The following is a 26,631-nucleotide window of genomic DNA, read 5'->3' as shown; positions in this document are numbered from 1 at the left end:
GTACAAAAAATGGTAATTTTGTTGTTGTTGTTGTTGTTGTTGTTGTTAAGATTTTGGCCCCATAAGCCTCTCCGCCAACACAATAATCCAAATCACACCAAATCAGACCAAATTAGCAGCACCCCAGGTTTAATGGATGCCAGCGCTCCCAAATGCCCCCACACACCCTGGAAAACACGGAGAGGGGGAAGGAGAACTGGAATGACTATGTGTTCATTCTCTGGAGGGCAGTTTAATTAGCCTATGAGAGTGGTCCTGACCCTCCCTGGGGAGGGGTCGCCTTTTGGCAGGCTTTCTCGGAGGTGTAGTTTGAAATGAAACAACTCCCAGGGAAGGGGGCTTGAAATGGAATTTTCCACTCAGAATTCCAAAATGGTTGCCAGGAGCTGGGGTGAACCAAACATTCCAGATTCTTTGGATAAAGGGGTGCCAGGGAGCCGAGGTGAGACTTTCAACCAAACATTTATTTTAAAGAATGGGGATGCCTAGCCAGGCTGTGGTGGTGCACACCTTTAAACCCAGTACTTGGGAGGCAGAGGCAGGCAGATCTCAGTAAGTTTGAGGCCAGCCTCGTCTACAAAACAACTTCCAGGACCATCAGGGTGACACAGAGAAACCCTGTTCTGGAAAAACAAAAAAAAAGCAAACAAAAAGAAAGAATGGTGATGCCTAATTTCAAGAAATTTTATGGTACATATTGTGGTGGTCCTATTTTTAAATGATTTTAATCTTATGCATTATAATCTTACCACACTTGAATTACCTATATAAACCTCACATGCTAATGATTATTGTTAACACCCTATTGTTAGTAATTTTTCCTAACGTAAGCTCTCTGCCAACACAAAAATCACAATCAAGCAAAATCACAACAAGCCAAATTAAGACATATCCAGGTTTAATGGGATTCCTCCACTCTCAGGTGGCCCCCAGAGGAAACCAGTAGGCCGCAAACTCAACGGGGGGGGGGGGGGGGGGAACACGGGACAGGGACGGGACACCACATGATCCTCTTTTGGGAGTTCAATTTAATACCCTGTGGGAGTGGTCCTGACGGGAAAAACAGGACCTGGCATGCTGGGATTTGGAGTCTAGACCAATACAACTCTCAGGCCTGGGGCTGGGAGCTACACTCGCAACTTAACACCTATTAGATTTCAATTTACTAAAACTTAGTTTCTTATTTTGTCAGGTATTCACTGACAAAATCAGTTTATACCTTTTTTGTTTATTTTTCGATTTTGTTTGTTTGTTTGTTTGAGACAGTTTCTTTGTGTAACAGGCTGTCCTGGAACTCACTCTGTAGACCAGGCTGGCCTTGAACTCACAGAGATCCGCCTGTCTCTGCCTCCCGAGTGCTCAGATTAAAGACATGCCTAGCAGTTTATACATTACTTTTTGGTGTACTATACTTTTCCAAAGTGGATGTCATCCACAATGAATTAGCTGGAATTTTATTCTATGGTCTATAAATAGTTTATATAGCAATGAATTTTTTTGACACCTTGCAAGTTGGAAAAGCTAACCTAAAAGAGAAGTTTGGAGTCATCTGCAGCTTCCAGGCTGCACTCAAGTGCCCTGTGAGTCTTCCGAAATTCAAGGAGACTGTCGTCGGGATGCCCTACTGTCAATTCTTGCATTCCAACTGCAAATTCCTGTCCTCTGTGCTGCTGTGAGCTGCCCATTAACAATGAATGACACACTTATGAGGGGGCAAGACTGGGAAGCAGAAGCAGTGGCAGCATGTGGTAAACCTCCACAGAGCCACGTGCTCATGAGAGCTCATCCTTAAGACATCTTCCTTTTGCACCTCGAATCTTTGTTGTTTGGTAGGATGTTCCTTAATGTTTATTTTAGTGTTCAAATTTTTTAAATTTTTTTTAGATTATTTTATTGTTTATTTGCGCGTGCACGTGCGTGCGTGCGTGCGTGCGTGTGTGTGTGTGTGTGTGTGTGTGTGTGTGTGTGTGTGTTTGCATGTACATGCAGGTGCCTGACAAGGCCAAAAAGCGGGCTTAAAGCTAAAGTTCAGTGGATAGTGAATCAGCCACGTGGATGCTGGGAACTGAACTTCTTCAGTCCTTCCTAAGAGCAGCAGTAGGCACTCTCAACCACTGAGCAATTTCTCTAGCCCCAATGGTTTTGTTTTTACTATTTAAGCCAATTTTTTTTTTGGTTTTTCGAGACAGGGTTTCTCTGTGGTTTTGGAGCCTGTCCCAGAACTAGCTCTTATACACCAGGCTGGCCTCGAACTCCCAGAGATCCGCCTGCCTCTGCCTCCCGAGTGCTGGGATTAAAGGCGTGTGCCACCACCGCCCGGCTTAAGCCAATTTTTTATTTTAATGTTTTCATAATATATGATTCATTTTTGTCTGAAATTTCAAGTTGGTAAAAAAAAACTTGTGATTTTTAGACAGGTATGATGGAGTACACCTTTAAATCCCACCACTCTTGAAGCAGAGGCTGGTCTCTGAGAGTTTGTCACCAGTCTGGATTACCTAGTAAATTCTAAGACAGCCAGGGTTGCATTGGAGACTATGTCTTAGTTAGGGTTTCTTATTGCTGTGAAGAGATGCCATGACCACACCAACTCATTTAAAGAAAACATTTAATTGGGTCTGGCTTACGGTTTCAGAGGTTTAGTCCATTAACATTATGATGGGAAGTGTACCGGCACAAAATAAAGGCAATGCAGATATCAAAGAATATTTACCAGTTTATTGTTAAACTTACTGAACCAAAGTTCCAGCGTAGCACAGGTAGCGAGGAACAAAAGGGCCGAGCCGCCTCTCCGCGCACTCTTTATTGGCAGGGATTCGCCTGAGGCAAACCCCACCCTCTAAAGGGAGCTGATTTAACCCCTTTATCTCCCCCTTTTGTCTAAATAAGACACAACTAAACCAAATATAACTATAACAATAATAACAAATGATAAATATAACAAACAATATTGAGAGCAAAAGTTTTGCTAAAGAGTAACTACAATTAAATAATCTTCAACTCCATCAAAGATCTGAGAAGGGAGTAAATATTACTTAACAAAAAAGAGATATCCAAAATGTGCAACAAATGACAGAGACAACTGACTGCCTGGGCAATCACCCAAAATCTCGTTTGCAATGTTGAGTCAACCAACTTTGGCTAAGGCCTAACATAACTGACATACCATTCTCAAATGCAAGGAACTTTCTTAGGATTATCCTACCCTGTCTTGGCAAGATAAGACAATCCTGTTTATATCTTAGTCAGTAGTTGAGGTATGGGTTTTTCTTAACCCAAAGGCCAGTTCTGCCAGGAAGACAAGCTCCCAGTGGAGTGTCTTTGGTGCTCAACGTTCTCTCGGGAGTAGAGTGGTGTTGCCAGGAGTAAATTGTGTCTCGATGGCACAGAATTCTAGGTTAGATTAAAGGCCATTTTCTACAGCTCTTCAAAGAAGCTGAAGATTATACTATCTATACTGAAAATAATCTCTATGTATCTAAAAGACCTGATTAACCTAAAAATAATATGACAAACATGTAATTCTCAATACCTATCTAATTTGAAAACTAAGGGAATAAACAATTGTGCAATGTATGAAGACAATGATCTTCACCTGTAAACAATGTCATTACTTATCAAATGTAAACAATGTTATTACATAAATAGGACCAGAGGTAGAAATGTACATTGTGATATGATAGATGTATCCATACAATATAAGCATACTCTTATACCAAAATAGAGGTAGGAACACTCACATTCAATATTCAATATATCAATATACAAGAAACAGTACCAACATAATTTTCTAAAAACAGTAAGTCACAAATACCAATCATCCCATCAACCCAGTTAATCCCCCTCTTTTTTTTTTATATATATATCCCTAATTCCATACAATATCTCCCCGTCCCCTCACCCCTAAACCAACCACTAAAAGATGTCCCTAACCCTGTGGGCAAACTCTGTTGGGAGAGGGGACGTCGTCCTCTTAGATTGCTTCTAGCTGACATGGGGGCGACGTTCTTCTTAGGGGCCCCTGTGAAAGCAAACGATGGTAAAATTCCCAAATTAACCTTTGACTTAAGAAGACTATAACTAGTCTCTGTGTGTTTCGAGAAGGTCCGGCCAGAGCGTCGTCAAAAATGTGCATCATATGAAATTGTCTCTTGCAATTGGTACCAAAAAACAGATCCAAAATTAGTGCTTAAAAAAAAATTCATGACGTCATAAAAACCAGATTGAGTTGATGTTGTGGGGCCCCATCTTCATCCTGGAAACTTCAAAAATTACTGTAGGAAAATATGTTGCTTGTTATGGGAAATTTAAACATTAACAACAAGGACTTATACTGACATATAAAGAAAGACACAGATGTGAGGGAAGGCAAAGAAAGTTTATCAAGTATAAAATTATTCTTATTCTGTCCCATTTCATGGCTCCTGACCTGAGACAGAAACTTTGAAATATCCCTTATCAACAGGCTTGGAATTGAAGAAGGACTGAGCCATAGTCCAACTCCAAAACCAGCTCTACACATTTATAAAGAAGTGTTCAATAAAACATATAAATATAAATAAATATATATAAAACCAATACTTACGATACGTATAGAATTTTATTGTTGATGTTTAATGGGTCGTATCTATTTTCCATCCATCAGTAATTAAATATTCAGGGTCCCTCAAATTCTTTGGAGATGAATATTTTCCTGTGGAGATAAGAAAAGAACCCTGCCCCCATCCTATTAGTAATCCTTACCATCTGTATGTCGGTCATCCTTGTGAATGAATTGTTATTTATCTTTTCCAAGTGACTTCTCTTCCTCAAACCGAACCTTTATTAATTTTGACGGTATCCATAATTTTTCCTCACCTGTGGAGATAAGAGCAAAACCCCTTCCCCAACGCAGCACATCTCCTGGCTTCCATTGTGAGGTTAGTACATCCTTGAAATAAACTGGTTGATTTAGTTCAGCAGACTTTTCCATTATCCAATGTCTTTCTGCAGCCGTCGTTCCCTTCTCGTTAGCGTTGAGAAAATTCAAGGTTAACAAAGCATTATGTAACCTATTTCTAGGGGTGTTTTCCACCCCTTTCTGTTTGTTCAACATATCCTTTATAGTTCGATTTGATCTTTCTATGACTGCTTGACCTGTAGGATTGTATGGTATACCTGTAACATGCTTGATATTGTAATGATCAAAAAACCGTTTCATCTTCCTAGAGACATAAGCAGGACCATTATCTGTCTTTATTTGTGTAGGTATACCCATGATAGCCATGACTTCTAATAAATGAGTGATTACTGAATCAGCTTTTTCTGAACTTAAAGCAGTTGCCCACTGAAAGCCTGAATAAGTGTCGATGGTGTGATGAACATATTTCAATTTGCCAAATTCTGCAAAGTGGAACACATCCATCTGCCAGATTTCATTTCTATGAGTGCCCTTTGGATTAACTCCTGCTGGCAGTGGCGTTTGGTTATAGAAAGAGCAGGTAGGGCATTTCTTCACAATCTCCTTAGCTTGTTGCCATGTAATAGAAAACTCTTTCTTCAAACCTTTGCTATTAACATGATGTTTTTTATGAAATTCAGAGGCTTGAAGCACACTACCAATCAATAATTGATCAATTTCTGCATTACCTTGTGCTAGAGGACCTGGCAGACCCGTATGGGATCGGATGTGTGTTATGTACATAGGGCAAATCCTGTTCCTGATCAAATCTTGAACCTGGATAAACAATGAGGTTAGTTCTGTATCATCAGGTATAAATTCAGCAGTTTCAATATGTAAAATAACTCTTTCTGCATATTGTGAATCAGTAACTATATTAATAGGTTTTTTAAAATCTCTTAGTACCATAAGAATGGCATATAATTCTGCCTTCTGGACAGAATCATAAGGACTTTGTTCCACCTTACCCAAGTCTTCTGATTTGTAACCTGCCTTCCCTGATTTATTGGCATCAGTATAGAATGTACGGGCTCCAGTTATTGGAGCATCACGGACTATTCGAGGAAGGATCCAAGAAGTTCTCTTTATGAAGTTGAGCCGCTTGCTTTTTGGATAGTTGTTATTAATGTCTCCCAAAAAATTAGCACAAGCTCTTTGCCATGGTTCATTATCTTCCCATAATTTCTTTAGTTCATCAGCAGGGAAAGGCACTATAATTTCTGCTGGGTCTATGCCTGCTAGTTGACGAAGTCTCAGCTTGCCTTTTATAATTAACTCAGAGACTTTTTCCACATAAGTTTTCAGTTTCTTACTTGGTTTATGTGGTAAAAAGATCCATTCCAAGATAATATCATCTCTCTGCATTAAAATTCCTGTAGGAGAAATTTTCGATGGTAATATGACGAGAATACAATCGAGCTCTGGATTCACTCTGTCCACATGTGCCTGTTGTAATTTCTCCTCAATCAATGTCAGTTCCTTTTCTGCTTCAGCTGTTAATTCTCTGGGACTGTTTAAATCTTTATCACCATCCAAGGTCTTGTTCAAATGAATTATTAGATCAGGTGTTATCCCAATAGTTGGTCGTAAACTGGAAATGTCTCCTAACAGTCTTTGAAAGTCATTAAGAGTCCGTAAGCGATCTCTCCGAATTTGTGCCTTCTGTGTCTTAATTTTTTGCAAACCTATTCTATAACCTAAATAATTAACAGAATCTCCCTTCTGAATCTTTTCAGGAGCAATTTGCAATCCCCATTTAGGTAACAGTATCTGTATTTCTTCAAACAGCCTGTTCAAGGTATCTATGTTTGAATCAGATAACAATATGTCGTCCATGTAATGGTATACAATAGATTTGGGAAATTTCTTGCGTATTATTTGCAATGGTTGGTTCACAAAATATTGGCACAGGGAGGGGCTATTTAACATACCCTGGGGGAGGACGGTCCAGTGGTACCTCCTCGAAGGTTGAGAATTGTTATAAGTAGGCACTGTGAAGGCAAATTTTTCTCTATCTTCTTTTTGCAAAGGTATAGTGAAAAAACAATCCTTCAAATCAATAACTATGAGAGGCCATCCTTTTGGTAATAAAGAGGGCAACGGAATTCCAGATTGCAGAGGGCCCATAGGTTGAATAACCTTGTTGATGGCCCTGAGATCTGTCACCATTCTCCATTTACCTGATTTTTTCTTAACCACAAATACAGGAGAATTCCAAGGGCTGGTAGATTCTTCTATATGTCCAGCATCTAGTTGCTCTTGTACCAGCTGTTCTAAAGCCTGTAGCTTTTCCTCAGCTAAAGGCCATTGCTTTGTCCATATTGGTTTCTCAGTCAACCATTTTAGAGGCAAGGCTGTTGGTATTTCTGAAGGGATATCAATTGCTTGTTCCTGCACAGCCCTAATGGCCGGTTTTGTCCTTTTGTAATAACTTTTAATATTCCTTTCAGAAATATGGGCTCTAGAAGTAGCAGGAATGTTAATTTGAGTATTCCATTGTTGTAATAGGTCACGACCCCATAAATTCATTGCAATATTGGCTACATAAGGCCTTAATTTTCCTATTTGTCCCTCAGGCCCTATACATTCAACCCATCTCGTGCTCTGCCTTATTCGAGATAGGGTTCCAATTCCCAGGAGCTGAACATTTACATTCTGAAGAGGCCAATATGGATGCCAAGATTCTGGGGTAATGATACTTACATCAGCACCTGTGTCCAGTAGGCCAGTAATAAAAATGCCATTTACACACACTCTCAGCTTAGGTCTTTGATCATTTATAGAAGTTTGCCAAAACACACGTAACTCATCTTTCTGATTACTATTGCTTGTAACAGTAGGCATGTGGCTTTCTAATTGTCCTGACGAGGCATGTTCTCTGCAGAAACTGGGAATGTCTGAACCATGTTTGCCATGGGGGCCTGAGAGGCCCCCCCTCTCACGTTTCCCGTCTGTATCAGGTTGCCTTGTCTATCTCTTGTAGACCTGCATTCATTCGTCCAATGTCTGCCCTTCCCACATCTTCTACATAAACCTGAAGGCTGATTCCTTCTATTCCTGTTATTTCTAGAAGACGCATTATTATTATTTCTGAAAACCCGTTGTTTACAATTCCTTTTCATATGACCCATTTTGCCACAATTAAAACATTTGGTATTCTGGTGTCTCCTTTTACCATTGGAAATTGCTTCTTCTACCCATGCTTCAGTGCCATAGTCAAATGTGTCAACATCTAGTGTATGCAAGACCCATTCTTCCAAGGACGCTGATCTGAACATTAAAGGCCTCAAGATCCTTTTGCATTCCACATTAGCATTTTCGTAAGCCAAAGACTCAATTATTATACGTCTTGCTTCTGGGTCAGGTATCCCCATTTGTACAGCCTTAGTTAATCTTTGTAAAAAGTCACTGAAGGGTTCTCTCTGACCCTGTTTAACTGTGACAAATGATTCCATTCTCTGTCCTGGGTCTTGTACTCTGTCCCAAGCCCTTAAGGCTGCTGTAGTACACATGGAGAGTATGTTTTCATCCAAATTAGCTTGTTCCTGAGGGTCTGAAAAGAGCCCTTCACCTAGAATTTTATCTAGGGAAACGTCAATTCCCTTCGCCTTTTCCTGCTGTTCTAAAAGTCTAGCCTCTTGCCTGAATAAGCATTTCCATTTTAAGTGTGGTCCACTCTCAAGGACCGCGGAGCTCAGCTGGAGCCAGTCCAAGGGGGTTGCTTTGCTTGTTGTGGCCCAAGATTTTAGCATCTCTTTAACAAAAGGGGAGTGCATCCCAAAAGACATGATGGCCTGTTTAATTTCTTTGAGATCATTCATACGGACAGGCTCCCATGTATCTTCCTTGATGACCCTAGGGTTTCTGGAACCAACCACCTTTTCTGTTGTTATTACAGGAAAGGCATGTAGAGCTGTAGGTAGAGCTTTGTGAAAATTGTCCCGGAGGGATTTATCCACAGATGTAGTTAAAATTTGCCTCTCTACCCTTTGCTCTTCTTCATCAGAATTTAGAAATTCCTCAATCTTTTCAATTCTATTCACCATTGCTTTTTGTAATGTCTGAATCTCCTGCCCAGAATTATGTTCTAAATTCTATTATGTTCTAAATCCTTCATTGAGGATTCTAGAGTATGAAATTTGTCCAGTAGAGATAACTTGTCATCTTTGGACATAATTTTTATGGCATAAACCGTGCCTTCTTGTATTGACAATCTTTCCGCCAATCTGTCATACGCTTTAGACAAAATTCGATTGTCACATTCAGCAGTTTTGATTCTCTCAGTTAACGTTTCAGTTCCTACAGAAAGGGACTGCTGAAACTTACGATCTAATTCAGCTGTTCCTTCTTCCATAGTAATGAATTTCTCCTTAACATCAGAAAGGGACTGCTGAAACTTACGATCCAATTCAGCTGTTCCTTCTTCCATAGTAATGAATTTCTCCTTAACATCAACCTGTACTTTTTTTAGATTTTGCTCAGTTAACCGAGTCATGTTAAACAAAGATTTGTTTTCTTCCTGGAGAACTTCAAACTGATTCTTGAGAAGATTGTTGTCACTCTCAATAGTTTTTAAACGTTCAACCTCTGCCTTAAGAGATTTGATCATTTTCCTATTATCAAACCAAATAGTGCTAAGGAAAATTAAGAATCCCAGGAATATCCATATATGTGGTGTGGTAGACACCTCTTGTAAGATCTCCCAAATGGTGCATTCAAAAGAACTATTGAAATAGGCTGCGGTCACGTTGTCAGACATTATTTAGAAAAGAAAAAGTTCTCTTACCTGTAATAACTGGTTCCTGCCAGTGGTGGCGAAAGAGCCCAGTTGAATCCACGTGTCCTAAATCTGAAATAAAAGGACTCAAAAACAAAATTGAAACAGACACCAGGCTGATAAGTATTTTTTTTTTTTTTGCCGGGGCTCTCAAGCCGCTGTCACGTGACCTGAGCGCTGGCGGCTGTGGGGGTGGTGGGAGGGGGAGCAGACACAGGCAGCGCGCGCGCGCCAGCGGGCGGTTGCGCACGGGAAATCTGGCCGGGGCGGCTCGGAACAGAGGCTTAGGCGCTGTTAAAAAGGCTCTGTGGATATCAAACTCACTGCTTGATACTCTAACAAGCAGCAGGGAAAATCGAGTCGCTCAGAATCTCAGCTGTTTCAGCGCGCGCCCAGAGAGACTGCTCAGAATCTCTACTTCTTCCGCGCGCACTCAGAGAGACCGCCGCAGCGACCCCGGGGTGCAAGAGACTCCGTTCGGGGCCGGTTCTCGGCAAAGCCCCACGGGGGAGGCGCCAGATGTACCGGCACAAAATAAAGGCAATGCAGATATCAAAGAATATTTACCAGTTTATTGTTAAACTTACTGAACCAAAGTTCCAGCGTAGCACAGGTAGCGAGGAACAAAAGGGCCGAGCCGCCTCTCCGCGCACTCTTTATTGGCAGGGATTCGCCTGAGGCAAACCCCGCCCTCTAAAGGGAGCTGATTTAACCCCTTTAGGGAAGCATGGCAATGTGCAGGCAAAGGCGGTACTAGCTACACGTTGACCCGAAGGCAACAGGAAACCGACTGACTGTCACACTGAGGGAAGCTGAAGAGAAAAGGAGACCTCAAAGCCTGCCTCCAAAGTGACACACTTCCTCCAACAAGACCACACCTCCTAATAGTGCCACTCCCTTTGGGGGGACATTTTCTTTCAAACCACCACAGAGACCCTGTCTCAAAATTCAAATTGTATTTTTTCAACTGTCTTCCATGTAGATATGTAATTATAGTCTCTAATGTTTATTTTCTCCTTTTTTCCTTAGTCCCAGTTGCCAAAATTTCTCAAACTCAGTCAATATTAGTCAATAGTACTATGATTGTATTTTCTCTATTTTCATTTTATCTTTCTTATGTCCTCCTTTCTGTTTTCTTGAAATTCCCTTTATTTCTTTTCTACTATAGCCATGATTTAAGTGCTAATTATACTCATTTATTTTAAATTGTCCTTGTTTTCAAGTACATATGTGAGTGTGGAAACAACTTGGTAACTATAACGCCCTCTCACAGGTACCACCAGCTGCCTTTCTTACTGGGTAGTGTTTGCGTGTGTGCTGATGCCTAATTTTATTTCATTGTATTATGTCACTGTCCCCTCAAAACATTAATTATGCAGCAAACAGATATGGCGGTGTGTGCCTGTGATTCCCACTCAGAGGCAGAAGTGTGTCAAGTTGTAGGTCAGCTTGAGTTATATAAAGAGCTTAATCTCAAGGCCAGCCTGAGTAAATATAATATGATCTAACCATCAAAAAAGTCTTCCAGTGTTTATGACATCCTTCATCATTATCGTTCCAAATTTATCTCCTGTTTATCTATGCATCACTTAATTCCTTTCTCCAGGACATTAGCTTCTTGGAAACAGGGACATTGTCTCTTCTCCACCATCACATTTTCAGTGCCTAAAGCAGGGCCTGGAATATAATAGGCACCCAACAAATCATTCTTGAATGAACAAATTATGAACAATGAATGTGACGCTTCAGATTATTGGGTTTTTTTCTTAGAAATTGGAGAGATTTCATTGTTGAATGAGGCTGTTCTTGCACGCACACAAGATTTATACCAAATACATTTGTAAAAAATATCTTCTTCTGTATACAGAGTTGTTACTACTGGAGAGACTAGCCAAATTCCCTATAATTTCTGGGTTATTGGATGGTGAACTGCATTAAGCTTTTCAACAAAGATTGTAGATATGACATTTTTCTTGGTATTCCTTCTTATCCATGGACTCCACATTCATAGATTCAACTTTGTTCAGACAGGACAAAAATGTGACTCTAATGAACATATATAGATGTTTTCTAGCCACTGTTCCCTAAACTGTAATACAACATAACTATCTACATAGCTTTTACAATACTATTAAGTATTATAAGTAATCTAAAACATAAAGTGGACGGGATCATTCACATATATTACATACACATATTTTATATGATAGAAATTGAACACCTGGGCCGGGCGGTGGTGGCGCACACCTTTAAACCCAGCACTTGGGAGGCAGAGGCAGGCGGATCTCTGTGAGTCTGAGACCAGCCTGGTCTACAAGAGCTAGTTCCAGGACAGGCTCCAAAACCACAGAGAAACCCTGTCTCGAAAAACCAAAAAAAAAAAAAAAAGAAATTGAACACCTGAAGATTTTGATGTCTTCACAGGGATCGTGAACCTTAATGGATACCAAAGATTGGCTATATATAATGTCTTCAACTCAATATTTTGAAACTATATTGTTAATTACATAAAAGACTATGTGTTAGGTGGAAATTTTCAATAAAAAATAAAACCTTTCTAAAATGAAAAAAGTAACTTAATAATGTGTGATTCTCACCTAAAAAAGACTATGTGTTATTTTTCTAAGTTACATAACCATATTTATTAACATTATATATTATCGTTTCCCATTTTAGACCTTTCTATCTGAAACTACTTCATCATATAGGCCACTATTGATAAGGTGGCATCTGTTTTCTTTTCATTAGTTTCTCTTGGTACGTCTTCCATTTTCTTAGCTACTACAATGTATAGATGGAATTTGGATTTTATGTTTAATACAATTTGGGTCTATCTCTTTTTAAGTGAATTTAGCCAATCCTTGCTGTGGTTCGTAGGCATCACACCTGGGTAGGATATTGGTTACTCCCGTCCTTGGCAGCTTGCAAAGCATCTTTTGGTACTATGGAAGCTAGTCCTTGGGGAGGAGGTTTCAGGTCAGATCTAACTCGGATCTTATGAGTCCTGTGTCTGAAGTATGTGATGTCTCTAGCGGTAGAGGCTTAACCATCCATCTCTGGCAGGCGAGCAAGGGCAACAGCAACAGCCTATATTAATTTGAGAGTCTATTTAATTTCCCTGACAAAAAGCTTAAAAAGACATTTCTCCTGTTTGGTGCTGGAGTTTTATTAGATGCTCTTGGAGGAAGCACTGTCAGTCCAAGTGGCATAACTTCTTATAAGTTAGTTATATATACACATATGTTTGCACATGTTATATCTAATTTGGGGCAAATATAAAATACATTTCCTTAAAATGTTTCCAAACAGCCATAGTGTTATTTATCCCTTCTCTCACCTCTCTTACCAGCTAAAGCACCCCTCTCTATTTTTCCCTTTTCTCCCTTCATATCTCTTATATCCTGCTATTCCTCTCTCGTCCCCCTCCTCACCACACCCCTGCATAATCCTTTTTCTAAACGTCCCTGCTTTCTTCCGTTAGTCCAGATTTTATACTCATATCTGAAAATGTGGAGCTCAGATAATAGAGAACATGTGATGTTTATCTTTCTAGATCCGGGTTACCTCATTCAACACTGTCTTTTCTGATTCCATACATTTACCTGAAATTTTCATTTCTCTTTATACCTGAATAGTATTCCATGGTACATAGGTTGGAGGACATTTCGATTGCTTTCGTTTCCTGGGTACTGTGAATAGAAGAGCAATGCCCATTGCTGGCAAGTACCTGTGGAGTAGGACGCTGCCTCGTTTGGGAATATGCCAAGAAGTGGTATAGCTGGGTCACAAGGAAGATTCATGTTTAGCTTTTAAGAATTCTCCACACTGATTACCATTGTGGCCGGACCAGTTTGCAATTCCACCAACAGTAAAGGAGGGTTCTACTTCCCCCCACAACCCCACCAACATTTGCTAGTTGTTTTGTTATTCTTAGCCATCCTGACTGAGGTAAAGATGAAATTTCAAAGTTGTTTTAATTTGCACTTCCCTGATTGCTAGGAATGGTGAACATTTCTGAGGCATTTCCTGGCCATTTTTATTTCATGTCTTTTCTCTAGTGCGTATTTTGACATCTTGTCAAATGTCAGATGACTATAGTCACATATACTCACGTTTGGGTCTTCTGTTTTGCTTCATTGATTTGTCTGTCTGTTCTTGTGCCAGTACCATACCCAAAGCAATTTTTAAAATGATATCCAGGGTCAGCCATGGTTGCATATACCTTTAATCTCAGCACTTGGGAGGCAGAGATTGGTGGAGCACTGAGTTCGAGGCCAACATAATCTACACAGTGAGTTCCATGACAGCCAGGGCTATGTAGAGAGACACTGTCTCAAATAAATGACATCCAAAGGCACAGTTTTATCTGAGAGAAAATTTTTTTATATTTTCTAAAATGTTGAACTGAGCAAAAGTGAGACTGAACCATGCAAAAGCAGTACATTCTCAGTGGAAAATAGTTTTGTTAAAGAAAAACCATCAAGCAGTTGTGTGTTTTCCCAGATGGAGTCATATTTCAGGTAACCCAAAAGTCCAGGCAGTGATGGGGATCTTTTCCTTCTCATTTAGAAGAGTGTTGATTAGTAAAAATATGAGAATGATCAGATTCAAGAGTTACCAGCTCGTGATAGCCCTCAATGAAATGATTGATACAGACAAGGATATCTGATAGATGTTTAAAGCATCAGATGCTACCCAAGAAGGAGGACCATAGCTTCACAAAAGAGGAGTTATACACTGTATTAGTCAAGATTCTCTAGAGGAACAGAAGCCAGTAGTTGTTCAGCCCATGAGGCTGGATGTCTCAGCTGGTCTTCAGTATACACAGTATACACCAGAATTCCAAAGAAGTAAGCTCTGATCCGGTGCAGGAATGGACTTGATAGCAAGGCGAAAGCAAGGAGCTGGGGAGGGGTGGGAGAGGAGAGAGAGCTGCTTTCTTCCATGTCTTTTATATAGGCTTTCAGCAGAAGGTGTGGTCCAGATTAAAGGGGGATCTTCCCACCTCAAAAGATCTGGAATAAAGGTATACCTTCCCACCTCAAAGATCCAAATTACAAATAGGTAAATTACAATAGGTAATGTGCCAAGTTGTAGGTTCCCAAGCCAGATGAGGGACAGTAGAGGGCTGACCATACACCAGACATCTCTCAGAGAGCACGGCAGGAGTGGGACTGCTCGCTACCCAAAGTAGGCTTGGGCCGACCCAACTCCATAGGGACAAAGGCCATGTCATGATAAAGTCCGTGAAGCTTCTTTTTGTCATGTGTCGCCTGCCCCCCCCCAAAAAAATCTGGCTTCTCAGAAGTCATGTGACCAGCAGTCTGCTAATCTGACTGGTAAGCTTGGAGAGTCCCTGTCCACGCTGCAGCACTTCCTCCGCCCACATCCTCTCCAGCTATAGAAGCTAGCCCTGCCATTTCAATAAACTAGCTGCCCCAAAAACAGTCTCCCAGGTCTCCTCGCCGGAAACCCTGGTCCCCAACTCTTCTGTAGCCTGGGGCATCCAGTGCACAACCTCTGATCCTGGCCAGGGGACCCACACCAAGTCATTTGGGTTTTAATCAATTCCAGATGTAGTCAAGCTGACACCCAAGGATAGCCATCACAATCACCAACAATGTATCACGCTGTAATTTAGCAGGGTCTAGTTTCTTTAAAAGTTTAGATTTATTAATTTGTGTTTAATAATGTTTTGCCTGAAAGTATGTGTGTGCACCACATGCATGAATAATGCTCATATAAGTCAAGAGAAAGAGAAAGAGAGAGAGAGAGAGAGAGAGAGAGAGAGAGAGAGAGAGAGAGAGAAAGAGAAAGAGAGAATTGAAGACTCTGAAACTGGAGCTACTGGTGGTTGTGAGCCACTGTGTGGAAACTGGAAACAGAACCTAGGTCCTCTGCAAGAGCAACAAGTGCTGTTCTCTTTCCAACTTCTTTTTTTTTTAAGATTTATTTATTTATTATGTGTACAGCATTCCTTCCTTGTGTGCCCGCATGCCAGAAGGGGGCGCCAGGTGGCTGTGAGCCACCATGTTTTGAACTCAGGACCTCTAGAAGAGTAGTCAGTGCTCTTAACCACTGAGCCATCTCTCCAGCCCTCTCTTTCCAACTTCTTAAGACATGTTTTGAAGGCTTACTCCCTAGCTAACCTTGTCTTCAAATTGGGTTTATTAAGGTATAACTTTCCCAAGCCTTAAAATTCATTTTAATAGTAACATTCTATAAGCTTTTGTTTTGTATATTTGACTTATAGTTTGGGGTCTTTGGTTTCTGTTTTTGAGACATACTTTCACCATGTAGCCCATGGGCACAGCTGGTGATATTCCAGCCACAGCCTCCAGAGAGCTAGGATTACAAGCATTCACCTCCACATCTAAGTTATGCGAATACTGACAACTGTATAAAGTCATGTAACTCCTACCACAACCAGGATACACAATAATTTAATCACCCCCACAAAGTTCCTTCATGTCGTCGCATGGAGTCAATCCTATCTCCCCAACCTGGAAACTAGTGGTCTGAATTTTGATGTTTTCAAAATATCATATAAATGATGCCCGTCATTTAGGACCCGTGTTTTATTCGATATTATGCTTTTGAGTTGCATTCACATTAGGGACTGATTGAATAGATTAATTTGTCTTTATTATATATGTATAGATAGCAAATTTTGCCAATTCATTATTAGTTAATGGACACTTGGATCTTTTCCAGGTTTAGCCAATTACCAACAAAGCTATTAAGCATATTTGCATACAAGTCTTTGAATTCATTTATATTTTCATTTCTGGTGTGTAAATTACATAAGATTTGGATTGTTAGGCAATGAAAAAGATGTATTTAATCCTGATTTAAAAGCTGCTTTTAACATGTCTTACAATCTTCCGTTCCCATCAGAATTATACAAGAGTTTTGCTTTATCCAATCTTATTTTGCACTGGGATTTATTATTATTGTTGAGGCTGGGTCTCAAGTAACCCAAGTTGGCCTCCATCTCCTCATGTACCTGAGGATAAGCCTGAATTTCTGAGCTTCCTGCCTCCAAGTCATCGTCCTGGTTTTACAGGCAGGGACCAGCACATCTGGTGCAGGCAGCGCTGAAGGGGACAGAAGCAAGCGGGGCTCTGCATACGCTAGGCAAGTGCTATCGCAGCTCAACTCCATCCTCAGGCCCTGTTCATTTAGATATTGTGCACATGGGTCCTTCATTAACTCTGCTGCTTTACAAATACCTTACCCAAGCCTATGGTTTTGTTTTTCATTTTCTTAATAGTATCTTGAGAAGAAGATTTTAATTTGGATAAATCCAGTTTATTGGATAGTCATGGCTTAGGCTCTCTGCGTCATTTGTCATTTAAGCTTCTACATTTAGGTTGGTGACACATTTTGAGTTAATTTTCATATAAGCTATGAATCAAGGCTGATTCATCTCCACATCTCTGTCCCCACCACAAATTTGTTGAAACGATTTTTCTTCTCTTGCTGCTGAGTTATCTTGACGCCTTTATTGAAAATCAGTTGACCAAATGTGTGGATCTAATTCTGTACTTTTTATTCTGGCTTATTGATCTGTATGCCTATCTCGTCCGTCCTCCAAACCGCATTCTTCATGCCTGTGCTTTACAGTAAGTCTCAAAAGCAGATCCTGTGAGTTCTTCAATCTTGTTCTTTCCCTACATGCTTTTGGCTATTCAAGGCTATCTTAGAATGAGCCTGTCAATTTCTACCCCCCCACACACAAAAAAAGGCCTGCTTGAATTTCATATCCCACAAATTTTCTTATGTTATGATTTTACTTATCACTCAGCTCAAACTGTTTTCAAATATCTATTTTATTTCTTCTTTGAATAGTACACTATTTAGAAATATACTTCTTGGGGATCAAAGGTTAAGAGCAAACCAGAAGATCCAGGTTTGCTTCCCAGCACCCACCTGGCGGCTCACACTATCTATAACTTCAGTCCCAGGGAATCTGATGCCCTCTTCTGCCCTCTTTGTGTACCAGGTATGTATGTGGTACACAAACATACAACAGAGGCAAAACACGCCATAGAAAACTAAAATAAAAATATACCTCTTAATTTCAAAAGATACAGTGAGTTCTAGTTTTTTGCTTAATTTCTAACTTTTTTCATGATGGTCAGAGAATATACTCTGAACTATTTTAATCTTTGCAGTTTGTTGAGACTTGCTTTACATTCTTTGTGCAGTTAATTTTGTAGATTCTTTTTTCATTTTTAAAATTTACTTTTAGAGTGTAGACTTGTGTATTCATTAGTCATATTAACATGATGAGTTATGCTAGTCAAGAATTTTATATTCTCACTAATTTTGTCTTATTGTTTTGCCAATGGTGAATTTTTATTCCCCATTATATTTAGGCAATAAATCACCATACAGCAATAATAGCGAATAAATTACATCCTCATGCAACCAGATAGATGATTAATGAACTGATAATGTTGAATGGGAAAAAGGCAGGCACAAAGAGTACTTTCTGGATGAGTCTATTTAAGTAAAATTCAAAAAACAGACAAAATTTACCTATGTTTTCATAAGTCCCAACAATGAGTGCACCTGGCTGGGGAAGAGGACCTCTGTGTGGTGTATAGGATGCTAGTAATGTTGTCTTTCCTAGTTTGGTCTCAAGCCAGACAAATGTGTTTATTTTGAGGCGAGTTATCAAGGTGTATATTTATAACTTGTATACTTTTAGTGACGTTCTAAACGTCATTCCAGACATAGTAACACATGCCTATAATCCTAGCCCTGGGGGCTGAGGCTGGAGTTGCCCTCTGAAGCCAGACTAAGATGGAACCGGGTTTTCTTTTCTTTCTTTCTTTTTTTCTTTCTTTCTCTTTCTTCCTTCCTTCCTTTTTTCCCCTTTTTTCTGTTTGCCCTATCTCAACCTATTTTAATCCACCCACCACTAGGTGTCAGCAAATCCCAGAAAGGGGTAGGCTCCTGGGTCTTTTTATTCCTGCATCTTTCCTGCATCATTCTTAGGTGTCAGCAAATCCCAGAAAGGGGTAGGCTCCTAGGTGTTTGTTTATTTCTGCCTCTTTTTGTTTTTGTGGATTTTCCGAGAGTTCTACAAACCTGTGTCATTTCAATCTCGGGGGAGAGGGGGATGAAATAATACCACACATAGTAAGAGAGATCCTTATCCATTTCTCATTGTCATAAAACAAAATAATACCACTCATGATCATTACCAAGTTGTCATCAGGTATCTTGACTCTATAAGCCTAGTGTCATTCCCAAAGAGAAAAACTGGTCCTCATACTTCCTGAGACTCAGTGTCTACATCTTTAAAGAGATGGCGACAGTATTATCCTTTAGAGAGTTCACTGAATGCATACTTCCATCACACATGTACAAAGGGCTAGAATCCATCCATTTAATCCCCAGCCTGCTAAAGAGGTGCACAAGGAATGCAAGAGTCCCTTAAGCAAGCAGGGCAAAATGCGGTTTTCCAAAAGCCCAGAGCACTTGGGAGATGGGGCGCCAAACATAACCTGAATCCGTGTGTTCAAGTGTCTTGAATGCTCATGGGGAAAATTTTGGAGTCCCTTGTTAGGTAGGAGATTTCCTCTGAGAGTGTTTATGCAATGATGGCAGAGTTAGCTTCAGAGAAACTGCCCTGGGAAATTACGGGTTAGAAAGCCTTACAGAGATCATGGTACTAGGGAGACAGCGGGTGGACTCACACATTCTCTCCAGGGAAAATCTACTCTCTGCTGTGACTAAAACAACAAGGAAGAGAATGGGGAGGGCGAGAGGAGGACAAGAGGAAGGAGGAGGGGCAGAGGGAGACAGTTAAATCAGACCAATGATATATAGCGGTCTCTGCAAATAGAAGGATTTCTGAGCTGTACGGATTGCAGGCCAAGGGTAAAGGTCTGCTCTTGGAAAAGATTCCTTAAGACACTAGCAGCATGGCCAGTTAGCAATCGAAAAATAGTGTCTTCCGGACCCAAGGGTCTGGAAGGTTCTATAATAAAATTTGGGGGAGGTGAACACAGGCTGTTTGCACTGGATGTGACTTGAGTGTGCACAAGCAGAGGAGCAGGCCACAGAGAAGCTGGCAGTGGTGGCCTGGGCTAGGAGGCTAGTCCATAAAGAGCTTTCGGCTACTTCTTGGTTGGTTTCTTCTATAACCAGAATGTGATGTGACCTCAATCCATAACGTTCAGCAAGAAAGAAATATAGATCGGCTAATTTTCTTCCATTTCTTTGCTTTGATGACACAGCTTGAAACTGCGTGTTAAAACGATCTTTTTAAAAATATTTTCCCAGTATCTAATAACAACATTGTAACTTAATTGAGCTAGGTCGCCCCAGTCTTCTCTTCTTTTTTTTTTATTTAATTAAAAATTTCCACCTCCTCCCCTCCTCTCATTTCCCTCCTCCTCCCCCCACACCCCTCCCCTTCCCTCTCCAGTCCTAAGAGCAGTCAGGGTTCCCTGCCCTGTGGGAAGTCCAGGGTCCTCCCTCCTCCATCCAGGACTAGGAAGGTGAGCATCCAAACAGACTAGGCTCTCACAAAGTCAGTACATGCAGTAGGATCAAATCCCAGTGCCACTGTCCTTGGCTTCTCAGTCAGCCCTTCTAGTCAGCCACGTTCAGAGAGTCCGGTTTTATCACATGCTCCATCAGTCCCAGTCCAGCTGGCCTTGGTGAGCTCTCAATAGATCAGCCCCACTGTCTCAGTGGGTGGATGCACCCCTCGCGGTCCTGACTTCCTTGCTCATGTTCCCCCTCCTTCTGCTCCTCATTTGGACCTTAGCAGCTCAGTCCAGGGCTCAAATGTAGGTCTCTATCTCTATCTCCATCCATCGCCTGATGAAGGTTCTATGGTGATATGCAAAATATTCATCAGTATGGCTATAGGATAGGGCCATTTCAGGCTCCCTCTCCTCAGCTGCCCAAGGATCTAGCTGGGGACATCTCCATGGACACCTGGGAACACCTCTAGAGCCAAATCTCTTGCCAACCCTAAAATGGCTCCCTTAATTAAGATATATACTTCTCTACTCTCATATCCACTCCTCCTCCATCCCAACCATCCCATTCCCCCAAGCTCTCCCCATCCTCCCCTTCTCACTTTTTTCTCCCCATTTCCCCTTACCCCCACCCTATTCCCGCCCCCAAGTCTAGCCATAAATAAAGGACATTTAGCCTATAATATGAGATCCTAGAGAAGCTAAATAAGAAGGTGAACCCAAAGAAAAACATAAAGTTATCCTCCTGATATTGGAAGGAGACAAGATTGCCAGGCAAAAATTGTCTTCTCTTCTTAAGAGGTAACTGAAGCTTGAGAAGGGCAATGGCACATGGGCATCTCCCCCTGTGTTTTCCCCTGAGATCCAACCCCGTCTGAGAACAGGTAGCGGGTGGAAGCATTCGGGAAGCAGAGGCAGATAGGAGTTCGAGGCAAGCCTGGAGCACCTAATGGGGATCTGTCTCAAAACAATCAGCCAGGCATGGTGGTGCATGCCTTTAATTCCAGCCTTCAGGAGGCAGAGTCAGGTGAAGTTCTGTGAGTCTGAGGCCAGCCTGGTCTACAGAGGGAGTTCCAGGACCGCACTGCAGCGGAATGAAACCCTGATACATAATGAAACAAACGTTCTGTCTGGCAGAGGACGTGACTTCAGGGTGCTGATCTAACACCTGAGAGGCTTTCCAGCATCTCCAATAGCCAAATACACTTTGTAGCATCTTCCATTTTTCATTTTGGTTCTATGGATTGATTCATGCATGCTAGACAAGTACAGACTGCATCATCCTTTCCTGTTGGTCTTTTTAATTCATTTTTTAACAAAACTGATGAAGTAGCAAGTTTCCTTATGACATTTCTATGAATACTTTTGTTTTTGTTGATCTTTGTTTCCCATGCACTCACACACATCCCCGACCCTGCTCTCTTCCTATTCCTGTTCCCAGACCCCACTTCTGCTTTTTTGTTGCAGGTAAACTTGGGCCTTCTTTCCTCTCCTCCTCAATTCTCCCTAGGCCCTCCCTTCTCTTTCCACCATCCCCTTTCTTTTTTCATGACACACATACATAAAAATTACAATCCAAGTTCTACATATTAGAGAAAATAGGGTTTTGTCCTTAATCTTCTTTGGGATTGGAGGTGGCACACAGAGTTTCTCTATGTAGCCCTGGCTGGCCTGGAACTCACTACGTAGGTCAGACTGTCCTTGAACTCACAGACATCCTCCTGCCTTCACTTCCAGACTGCTGAGATTAAAGATGTGTGCCACTATGTCCAGCCCAGATGTAATAATTTCCAGCTCCATTCACTTTACTGAAAAGCATCATAATTTTATTTTTATTTATAACTGTATAAAATTCTGTTGTGTATACATATCAACTTACATGTGATTTTTTCCTCATAATCCACTTTTTGTTTCTTTGTCTTTAAACCATGTGGGGGGGGGTCTATGTGTGGATTTGTGCACCTGTTCCTATAGGTATCTGTGGTGGCCGGAGGACTTAGATCCTGGACCTGGACTTGCAGCTGGCTGTGGGCCAGTCACCCAGTGTACGTGTGTGGAACCGAACTCTGATCTTCTGGGAGAGCAGTATGTGCTCTTAAATGCTAAACCATCTCTCCAGGCTCCCTTTTCTGTTTCCTGAAGCTGTCCGTGTTGATAATATCATAGAAAACACTGAGAACAGCATGCCTTAGTTCCCAGCATGGCATCTATGTATCATATTTAATAAGTGTCATTCCATGCCTTTTAATTCAATGTCAGGAACAAATCGTTGAAGACTAGTAACACTGAGAGCGGCAAAATTCACATACATTTCAAATGAACATAGAAAACTATGTGTTCAATCGGATCATAAAATCTACACATTTTTCCTATTCATTTAAATGCTGTCAAGCTTTATGAGCAGAATGTCTTTGTTACAAATTACAAAAGACTTCTCCGCCCAGCTTAGTCTGAAGTACCAGCTACCTTTACCTGAACAAGGCCTGCACATGAAGAAGATCATAGCAGCTTTAAATAGAGCATTAGGTTCCGTTCAAAAAACAGATCTAAGTCCTGTGCTCCCTTCGGCACCACATATGCTAAAACTGAAGCAACACCGAGAAGATTCGCATGGCCGCCATGCATAGACACTATGCAAATTTGCTATGCATTCTGTTTTTAAAAAAATTTTTGGAGCAAATTTTCTCTGTGTACCCTTCACTCTCTTGGAATTCACTATGTAGAAGCAGGCTGGCCTTGAACTCACAGAGATTCACATGAAGTCCTTCTGGATTAGCTTGTGAAATACAGGGTGAATCCTGACCCTATTATGAGAATGACTAGGAAACTATATGAAAAACAAAAAGTTGTTGAAACTCAAGGAACGAGGAATAGAATCCCACTTTTCTCATCCTCTACCAACTTTCCTCTTTCGCAGAAAATACGAGACAGAACTGAAGTAAGGACCCTGTTAGGTCCAGTGACGGTGATGAAGACTCTAATAGAGCCCGAGCCTGTGAAGGGAGACCCACCTCAGGGCTGAGCAAAGATGGTGGTGACATTCAAGCAGGGAAGGTCACAGCCAAAGCTGGTCTCAAGCTGGAGTAAGTGAGACTGAATAGACACATGAATGTTCAGAATGGGGACCTCGGCAGACATTACCTAAAGAATCTACCAGAGGGTCCGAAAGAACTGCCAGGAAAGGGGCAGAAACCTCTCAACACTTTCCTGCCGTGATTTCAGAGAGAACTCCCATGGCTGAAACTCTACTGCCTTCTAGTAACAGGGTCTCAGTTGTGGGGGGGGGGGACAGGAAATTTCAAGCAAGCGGTTGCAATGCTGTCCGTCCCTGAATTCTCATACACACCCAGAAGGAAGACAAAGGAACCACTGAGGAGAGCTGAAGGAGGAGAAAACAAGACAAAGGAAAGAAGTGCAGAAGTAGATATTCTGCTCCCCTGTGAAGCATCTATGCCACCAGGGATTCATGCTCGCTGACTGCAGACCTACCACCTACCAAAGGGGCTGCAAAACAGCCGCTCTAACTTCAGCCGCAGATGTCAGCAGGGTGGGGAAATCATTCTCATCTAAACATGTCCCTAAGTATTTCCTCCCTTGGCGGCTGTCAGGTCAGAAAGGACAGAGAAGGGATGTTCCATTGCCCGGTGGATAAAAGTGTTGTTGTTTGTTTGTTCTTTAAGAAGTGGGGTTTTTTGTTTGTTTGTTTGTTTCATTTTAAGCTTATCAAGCTGTGGAAAATAACCAAGGAAATCCCTTCTCTAATTTTCTTCAAGATGCTAAAATATCTGGCTAGAAAAATTATTTCGGCACATTCAACTTGACCTGCTCTTTTTAGTAACTGTGTAGGAAAACATATGTGTTCCCTTACTGGCTGAAGAACTGAAATTGTGGTTTTACCTGGAAAAAGTTAGTGTGGCATTGAAAAGCAAACGGGATGCCTCGGTGGACTTCATTTCAACAGTTTGTCCTTTGGAGAGCACGTTGTGCCTCGTGAGCGACCGTCTCTAGCTCTGGAGCTTCTCTGGAGGTTTTATACATTGCTCTGTGTACTTGCAAAATAAGGCAAAACGTGGTGACGTAATGCAAAGCTGCACATCCAAGACTTGGAATTCTTACAGAAAAGATTGATGGCGTATTCTCTGCTGAGGAAAGATGTTACAGATGTGAATGAAGTGCAGTCGGTCACGTGGTTACGTTTCCTGGACCACAGCTGCTCTGTTGTTCATGGAAGGAACAGCTGTACGCGCTTCTGTTACCCGTGACAACGGCGGTATTGCTGCTGTAGCCCTGGTATACTATGTCCTAAAATGGTTCTCATATAATGAAGTCCTACTTCATGAAGACCCACTTAAGTACAATAGATTTTTAGCAGGGATCTCTAAAACATAGACCTGTCTTAGAGAATTATAGCTGGCTGTCCAGATTTGAGAGCACTATTAACCAGCTTTAAGATTGTCTTTGGAATTTTGTATTTTTATTTACAGTAAGGGATTTATACCCTTTCAATACATCTTATTATTAAAATGTTTTGATAAATAAGTGTGAGGTGAGCTTGTTTAGAAGTTGGAAACTAAACACGGGTCCTCTGTTCCACTTGGACTCCTTATTGCATCATCTCCTAGCAATATAAATATCCCTCAATATATGTATTATTTTTTTGTTTTGGGTTGGGAAGTTGTGTTGAGATTTTTGTTTGTTTTAACCATATGCTTTCTGATGTGATTTGATTTAAAAAATAACAAATATTTGCTTTTGAATCACACACACACACACACACAAAATCCTGTCTTTTAATTAAGGACAACGACGATAGCTGTCACCTGGTGGTCAAAATAAAAATTGCAGTTCTGAAAGGCTCAGATCCTGAAATGGGGAAAAGGAGGGGCTTAGACTTGTGACTGAAGCCAGATCTTTCTAGAATTTACAATCCACTGCTAGCGGTGCTCTAAACACAAGATTTTCTACAGCCTCTAAGCCCCAAACTAGATTTTCGCTTTTTATCTGAACCGAAGAGAAAACTGCACGATTCTGTTGGAAGAAGTTTGAGACAGACAATACACCCAAAGATAAACCACCAAAATAATGGTTTTAATCTAAATATTCTTTGTACAACAAGTCAATATATTATGTACACACTTCCAAAATATAATAAATGTCCATAACTTTTGTCAGTTGGGCTACGTTTTTATTTTTACATTTTAAAATCATTTTTACATTTATTATTTATTTACTCTCTCTCTCTCTTTGTGTGTGTGTGTGTGTGTGTGTGTGTGTGTGTGTGTGTGTGTTGATGTGATTGTACCTCACTGTATGAGTGTAGAGGTCAGAGAACACCTTGCATGAGTCCCTTCTCTCCTTTCATCCTGTGGGCTGTGCAGGAGGCAAGGAGGTCTTTGTGCTCACAGATAAACACTAAAGGAATCTGAAATGCTAAACACATAGGGTTGTTCCTTCAAAGGAAGGCGTGCACAACCTGCTATCTGCCCAGGACCTGGGAGCTAGGAGAAGCTATGCCCAGCCACTGAAGCTGGAATCAGTCAAGGTTTTCCTTTGGGTGCTGGGTTCTGGCATGGGATGGTCCCCAGGGAATGCTCAAGTTCTGATACTATGGTCAGTTTTATTCGTTTCTTATTTATAACTCTAAATCCCTTAGAAATGGCTATTTTACTCACTTCCAGGAGCACCCTTCAGTGGAAGTAAATGCATTGACATTGTCCCGGAGAGGTATATCAGTGGGAGGACAGAGCCCTGCATTCAATCCTCACTATCTATATACAAATAAGCACATTCACAGTGCTGTCAAATTGTCGTCACCATTCTTCTCCAGTGCTTATCCTGCATCTCGGGAAGTCTAGATTCACTAAGATAATTTCCTGTTTTCCCTCCCACAGACCCTGAGATCCACCATTCTACTTTCCATTTCATACGAGTTTGGCTGCTGAGTACATTACAGAAGTGGAATCACCTCGTGTTTGTCCTTTGCTGTCTTTCTGCTTTTGCCTAGCAAGTTTTCAAACGGCTTACCCGTGGGTTATAACATTTAGCAGACATTCTTCAATTTTGAAGTCCCAATAACAGTCCACACTGTGGATATTCTGCTTGTCTGTCCACTTACATGGTTATTTCTGTCATTTGGCTATTATAGATAATGTTACTATGACCAAAGATGGGAAACTACCCCACTTGGATCTCTGCTCTTCTTTCTTTTCAGTATATATGTCTAGAAGGTGAATTATTGGATTATGTGTTAGCTCTATGTCTAATTTTTCAAGAGCTGCTATACTGTTTTCCGTGGCTCCATAGTGAGTTCAAGATCAGTTTGGTCTACACGAGATACTGTGAGAAAGTAATAATTTTAAATAAAATATAAAAAATAGTTAAGTAAGTACTGTGAATGGCAGGAAAATAGT

The 26,631-nt window shown here is 41.0% G+C and overlaps 1 pseudogene; it reads left to right on the top strand.

Moving 5' to 3' along the window:
* Positions 1–1,487: 1,487 nt before the first annotated feature.
* Positions 1,488–24,014, top strand: LOC142840283 (lamina-associated polypeptide 2, isoforms beta/delta/epsilon/gamma-like; annotated as a pseudogene).
* The last annotated feature ends 2,617 nt before the right edge of the window (positions 24,015–26,631 follow it).

The sequence above is a fragment of the Microtus pennsylvanicus genome, chromosome X, assembly GCF_037038515.1.
Source record: "Microtus pennsylvanicus isolate mMicPen1 chromosome X, mMicPen1.hap1, whole genome shotgun sequence".
NCBI lineage: Eukaryota > Metazoa > Chordata > Mammalia > Rodentia > Cricetidae > Microtus > Microtus pennsylvanicus.
This window is presented reverse-complemented; position numbering and strand designations above follow the sequence as displayed.